This window comes from Castor canadensis, chromosome 15, assembly GCF_047511655.1.
Source record: "Castor canadensis chromosome 15, mCasCan1.hap1v2, whole genome shotgun sequence".
In the NCBI taxonomy this organism is placed as follows: domain Eukaryota; kingdom Metazoa; phylum Chordata; class Mammalia; order Rodentia; family Castoridae; genus Castor; species Castor canadensis.
The window spans coordinates 44,648,059-44,655,724 of NC_133400.1; the positions used below are offsets into that span (position 1 = coordinate 44,648,059).

At 34.3% G+C, this 7,666-nt stretch overlaps 1 non-coding gene across 1 annotated transcript; it reads right to left on the bottom strand.

Moving 5' to 3' along the window:
• Nucleotides 1–4,760: 4,760 nt before the first annotated feature.
• On the bottom strand, nucleotides 4,761–4,892 carry LOC141417746 (small nucleolar RNA SNORA51). The gene has a single exon (XR_012442382.1). It is a non-coding gene; the product is annotated as a small nucleolar RNA SNORA51 (small nucleolar RNA).
• Nucleotides 4,893–7,666: the final 2,774 nt, after the last annotated feature.

A 7,666-nucleotide genomic window follows, 5' to 3' on the forward strand; every position in this document is an offset into this window, starting at 1 on the left:
AGTTTGAGATAACTCCAGCTTTGCATGGAGTTTCCTTATGCTGTATCCATTCATACTTGTATTACAACCCCAATTGGTTCATCTCTTCTAGTCCTCTTCACTCCACCTTATTCCTCTTCCCATGGTGACCTCAGTCATTTTAAGATTTCTACATTCATTCCTGTACAGAGTGCACATCAAACACATTCAAGGTTTTAATTTCCTTCACTTACCCTGTCCCTCCTGTGCATGACTTACCCTTAGTCTGACCCACGTCCCATAATATTGCTGCATATTTTAGGTCCATAATCTGCATCTGAGAGAGAACATGTGGCTTATGGCCTCCTGAGTCTGGGTAACTTCACTTAAATTGATTATCTCCAGGTGCATCCATTTACCTGTTAATGGCAAGATTTCATTCTTCCTTGTGTGTGAGTAAAATTCCATTGTGTAAAAATACCACATTTTCTTAATCCATTTGTCACTAGTGGGGCATCTTGGCTATCTCCATACCTCAGTTACTGTGAATAGTACTGCAAAAAACATGGGTGTGCAGGTGCTTTGTTGTAAGCTGATTCACATTCCTTCTGGAATATCCCTAGGAGTGGTATTGCTGGATTGTAGGATCATATTGCAGATCTATTTTTAGTTTTTGAAGGACCCTCCATATTGTTTTCCATAGTGATTGTACTAGCTTAAATTCCCACAAGCAGTGTATAAGGGCTTCTGTTTTCCCTGTATCCTTATCAACATTTGTTGTTGATGGTCTTCTTGATGGTAGCTATTCTAATAGGAATGAGATATTTTGGTTTGCTTTTCTTTCAAGGTGAGGGAAGGTGAGCATTTTTTCATGTGTTTTTTAGCCATTTTCACTTCTTCCTTTGAAAAGGCTCTGTTCAGTTCATTTGTCCATTTCAAAACAAACAAACAAACAAAGGAATGAGTTTTAATTGAAATGTCTGTTATGGGCTCTAAGTAAACTTAGCATATTCTATGATCTGTTGAAATTTAAGAAGATTTAAGGGATATATTGGTAAATCCTATAGCCTTTTCGCAAAATGGTAGTAAGGCTTGTAATTTTGTATATATCATCTCCTATGGTCAAATAGAGAAAGGACAGGAAAAGAAGGTTATTAGAACAAGATTATAGAATCTTGTATTAGAGATTAAATGAGAAATTTCAGGATTAAAAAATACTCAGTTTTTAAAAGTTGTGTTATCTGTGAGTTGTCTCCAAAATCAGAAGCTTTTGCAATTGAAATAATAAAAAAATAAGATAACATTTAACAAATTCAAATTTTCATGAAACTACAGGAGACTAATATGATTAAAAGAGAAACAGAAATAAAAATCAAATAGAATTTTGCTATAACCATATTCCTGAAAAAAATAAAGGGAAATCTTTATTAAGACTAGCATTAAACTTAAATAAAATACAAATATTTTTCTTTTGTGTTATGTTCAAAGTATATAAACTTCAACAATGACATCACATTATGTGTCAGAGACTGGTTACCTGTTCTCATGAATATTTATTTCTCAAAACACACTTTGAAGTCTATGATCCAGCCAAATGACTGTCTTCTGTCAAATACAATTTATTTTATTATTGAGTTTATTATGTGCATCACAGTCATGCATTCCTTTTCTATGGCCCTGATAGAAACAACGGTATCTTCTTGGAAAGCACTTGTTACAGATGGGCAGGCCTCCAGAGGACATAGATCAAGTCCCCAAATCAAATCTAGAAGAAGCCTTTCATCAGTCAGGAAAATTCATTTTGCACAGGGTGAGAAATCAACTTTTCTTATAAATGAGTATAAACAGGTATTATAATAGCTATTAAAAATGTAGTTGATGTGGTGGTTCACACCTGTAATCCTAGCATTTAAGAAGCTGAAGTAGGAGGATGAAGAATTTGAGACCAACCCAGGATATGTAGGAAGATTCTGTCTCAAAGAAACAAACAAAAAATCTGGTAACATCTGTGACAAGAGTTAAACGTTCCCCACAGGCACCAGTGCCTTCCTTATCTTGATCAATCCTGAGATGATGAGCAATGGACCACACCTCTGACCACCTGACAACACCTGTGAGTGGATTGTCTAATAATTATGCATTCCTCTTACCCCCTGTACCAATCCTTCCTCTATTTAAACATAAAGGTCAGCTCTGCACCCTGAAAATAGATTGAAATGCTGCATGCCTGTTCCTCACAGTTTGTATGTCTGGTACAGTAAATCTCCTTTCCCTGTCATCTACCATGATCAGACTCTTTATTCAGTACATTGGAACAAGCGGTCAGACCTGACATGATAGCATTCCTAGAGTTTGGCATCTGTAATATTAACTCCAGTTATCCTGCAACCCCAGCGTGCAGGATGCTGTGGTGGGAGCTTTGAAAGTGCAAGGCCAGCCTGGGCTTTAAAGGGAGACCATGCCTCAAAAAAAAAAAAGGAACAACACACAAAGATCAGTAATAAATATAATTTCAAAACATGTTATTAAAAGGACAAAAAATGAGGACTTTAGAAGCAAATAATGGTGCAAGAAAGAATATGGAACTCACCTCAGTGTGTACCTAAAATATTACTGCAGAAAACATTTTATTTAAAAGTCAAAACCTTATCAGAGAGGATTAAAAAGGGAGGACTGACAATATGATAATTCAAAAGGGAAACACTTTAAATATAAGACCACAAATTTGTTGAATTTAAAAAGGTAGAAAATATATTTTGCAAAACCTAATAAAATATGGTATTATTAAATTAAGAGCAGGTGAAATATAATGTAGGTTTAATAGAACCATAACACTGCTAGGAATAAAGAATTATATCCCATGATGATAAAAGAATCAATTCCACATAAAGACATAGTACTCCAAAATTTATATGCATCTGATAATGTATCTTCAACATACATGAAGCCAAAGTTGTTGGAAAAAAAGGAAGAAATACTCAAATAACATTTGGACTTTTTAAGTTGGCTCTGACCACACCCCCTCCCGCCAAGAAGACCCTGAGTCTAAACACCCTGAATGGAAACCTCCAAAATCTATCCAGTGGAGGGTCAACATTGATTACCACACAGGCCAGCCTATCAACACTAAGAAAGGACAGTACCCAGATTAGAAATCCATGCCCATTGCACTCATTGAACTCAGAGGTAACCCACTTCTCTCCATAACAAGGAAGAAATATGGACTAAAAAATTATTACTTTTCTCTATTCCATCCTGTTGAAATTTAAATCTGCTTAGCCTTCTCTAGTTCTACTTCCTTTTTTCTCCCCAATTTCTTCTCTTTTCTTTTCTTTCTTCCTTTGTCCCTTTATCTTCCTTTCTTCCACCCTCTTTTTCTCTCACTGTCTCTGCTTCCTCTCCACTAACCATTTACCAAGTAGTGTATTATACCAACTTTACACAATAACCCCATGGTTCCCATGCTCCTGCCATCCCTGACCATAGTACCCACCCCTACAGTGACTGACTACACCTTTAAACACATTAGGGTCTGATTACATAGTAGCCTCCACACTTCATACATATTTTCCTCCTCGCTTCATCCCCCACACACTGACTTGATCCCTTTCATTTTAAAAACCTAAGCATCAATCTCTATGCAAAACACTGTTATGTCCACAATATCTGCTGTTTATAGATAATATTTCTAAGGGTATTATATATTATATTATATAATATAAATATTATATAATATAATATAAATAATTGCTTTGGCATTGTATCTGCAAATTTGTTATTGCTATGTTTTACATCCATGTCAGTGAACAGAAACATTACAACAACCTAGGTAACAACTTAGTTAGGCAGACCATAGGAATTAAATCACAGGAAAGATAACAGTTGATTAAAACCCCCAACCAACTAATCAATAACATGACCAAATCTCAAAACAGAAATATGAGAAATAAAAGATGGCAGAAGCAGAAGGGTGAATGTTATGTACTCATGTATGCAAGTGGAAAAATGATACCTGTTGAAGCTATTCTATGAATGGCGGAATGGGGTATAAATGATAATGATGGACGAGGTGAATTCAACTACAATGTATTGTAAGAAATTTTGTAAATGTCACGATGTATCCCCCCGTAACAATAATATAATAATAAAAAATAACATTAGAACTTTTTAACACACCTTTACTCTGTAACTGGTATAATAGGTACTGAAAAAAATCTGTAAGAGCACAGGAGGACTGAGCAATGTGATGAACAAATTTATTATACTCGCAGCAAATGAATGAACACAAATTTATTTACAATTGGACAGTTCATGTGATCCACTAAGCAAGTAACATGTTTCAGATGATTTACTTACAGCCAAAGTGACCTTCGATCAGAATGTCATCAAACTAGAAATTAACAAAAAGAAATCTAATGTCTAAATTTGACAAACAAGAAAACTAATTCTAAATATTCTATGAGCAACAAAAATGATCATAACAAAATCAGAGTACTTTTGAACTGAACTAGAAAAGGACATATATGAAAACATGGAGTACAATTAAAGCAAAGATTAGAGGAAATTTATTGCTTTAAATACATAAATTGAAGAGAAAACAGTTGGAAATTGATGACTTAAGCTTTACACCAAAAAAGCAAGAAAATAAAGAACAAAAAATTTTCAAAGACTTCAGAAGAATTGGAAAATATAGTCATGAGACATAAATAAAAGAAATATTAAAAAGTAAATAGAGAAACTACACAAAAGTTTATTTTACGAATTTATTAATAACAATCATAAACACTTCTTTCTCTCCCTCCCCATTTCTTCCAATTCACAATTCAGACCTGGCCCAGGGTCCAGGCAGAGGTGCATTTGGGGTAGGTTTACATTGGTTCAATTATCTACATAGTCAGCATCAGAACACAGCCTGTAGTAAGCACCAGGAGGCCTGATAAACACTTCTTATTGAGACTAATCAAGATAAAAAACAGCAAACACAAAGATTATAATTATCATGAATGAAATATGAGCATCACTACATAGCCTATAGAAATGATCATAGTGAAAACATATTTGAATAATTTATCATCAATGCAACTAATAGTTTATATATAAATTTAAAGTTCAAAAATTAAAATTTATGTCTAACAGAAGAAATTTAAAAAATAAAATTTGAAACAACAGGTAATGCCATTGAAGTTGCAACTTAAAAAGTGTATTTAATGGAAAGTTCAAAGACAAATTCTTTCACTGGTTAATTCTGTCAAAATTGTGAGGAAGAAATAGAATTTAGCTTACATAAATTCTTTCAGAATGTAGAAAGGTCTGAGACACAAATTCCCTTTATATCATCAGCAGAATTTGCATTTAAAAATCCACAAAGATTTTGAGAGAGCAAAAGGGAGAGAGAAGGGATAGGAAAAGAGGATAAAGAGGAGGAGGAGGATGAATATGTAGAAAGGGGAAAGAAGAGAGAGAAGAGAAGAGAAGAGAGAAGGAAAGAGAGAGGGAAAGAAAAAGGGGTAATTGGAAGGCTGGAAAGAATGAAGGAGGGAAGACAGAGGAAGGAAGGGAAAGAGAGCAAGACAAAACTCTTCTAGGAACATGACTTTTTAAAGATAGCAAGTTCCAAGAGAGCAATATGTAGAAAGGGTAGCACATATTGATCAAACGTTTAAGGAAGAAAAGCAAAGTTGATTGAACAAAGCTGATGGATTGAAAATTGAATACTACTTAATGAAAGTCAGGATATTAATACAAAAAGGAAGCTCATAAGATCATCTCAATTATTGCAGAAAATCTTTTGCTACATATAATACACATTCATCACAATTTTAATAATCTACAAAATTAAAGGAATTTTCTTAATCTAAGTGAAAATATCACTTAGCATGTTGGCAACAACCCTGCAATAAACATGCATAATGGTTGCAGTAGAACCTGTGGACTTTTTTTCTTGTTAACAGGAATGGGTAGATAGATGTAGACAGTTGTTTGTTACTTGTCTGATATTCAGAGTGTAAGAAAGCATTTTGGTCTGAATATTTCTCAAATGCCATTAGCTTGTCATTAAGGCAATTTAGCTCTATCTGAATCCATTTAATTTCTGACTGAAAGCAAGCCTTCCTTTTAACAGGGAGAGCAGACATTGACACATGCTCTATTAAGAGTCCTGTGAAAATGGCCAGGTGTGAGAGTTGTGATGATTTGTTTGGAAGGAGGAATGTGAGCTTGTTATTGAAGGGCATTGTTAGCAATGTTTTAATCCGGTTAATATGATGTTATCCTTAATCCAAATCTAATATTATTATCCATTTCCAGTTTCCACTCCTTTGGTAGCATAAAGTGTCAGTATTAATTGTTTTCAGTCAATTTTCTCTGATAGTTTATAACGATGTTGACAGCAGTTTACTTTCACAGCCAGTAGTTCAATGCTTGGCACAGATGAGACACTCAGTGCAGTTTGCTAATTAATTGTAAACTTCCTATTATTCTGAGTCACACTGAAGAGATCTCTTTTCAACTGTAGGAATCATCTCTATCAAACAACTCAAAGGTGATAAAAAATATGTTACTCAAAACATTTGACCTTTGTTCCAAATCAGAGAACCTTGAGAAAACTTATTAGGGAGAAAATTCATTAAATACAAGGGGGTGATATAATGCCACACTTTAGCTTCAGATTTGCCTGATGCTACAATGATAGTGCCATCATCCCAAAGAGATGCATTTCAACACAATACAGAATTTCAAAATGTAGGGAAATAAAACCAGATATGCACTTCTAGCCTAGCAAAAGAAGAGGAAATCTGAGGTAAGAAAAGAGTGCTGTGTCTTCTTGGTTCCATACACAGCAGGCAGAGTGATGGGTAATCTATGAGAGCATCTAAGGGTTAGAGAGTGCTTTAGTTGGTTCACCTTTAAGAGTTTGCATAGAATAGATACAATGAAGAGATTTCCAACCCACCAAGTGTTCAAAAAGCTCTGCTTACGGGGAGCTAGGAGAGGACATTATGATAGGATCAATTTTTCTGTTCTCATCAAGATAGAGTGGTGAAGAATCTGGGAAGGTTTTTCAGATGGGTTGCTTGCACAACAGAGCTGATTGGTATTACCTCACCTCCAAGCTACAGAGTCTACCTAGCTGTCAAGAAGAACTACAGGGTCACGGAGTAAAGCAGGAGTCTAATAATATGTTTGCCAAACTTTTATTTTCTGCCTGAAAACAGAAAAAGACTGCATTTCCTTGAAAGTTCATATGTTGCAAATATGTATGACTTTAAAATATATGCATTCATTTTTCATTGTATATATTTAAAGTGTGACACATGGTTTGCACACATATATTTTTAAAGGTGAGCACTCTTGTTAGTAAATTAACCTATCCGTTATTGCATCCATAACCTTTCTTTTTTAATAGTAAGAGTACCTAAGATCTATTAACAAATGTCTATTATACAATGAAAAGATATCAATTATGATTCTCAATGCTAAGAAGATGTCTAGAATTATTTGTCCTATAATTATTTATACTTTTCCTTATATCTCTTATCCTGATGACCTTTCCATATTTTGTTTTTGTGCATCTAATTTTACTTTTTGTTGTAGATTCCATATATAAGTGAGATCACGTAATATTTTTCTTTCTTTTTCTGGCTTATTCAACTTAATATAATGTCCTCTGGTTTCATTTATGTTGCTGCAAATGGCAAGATATCTTTCT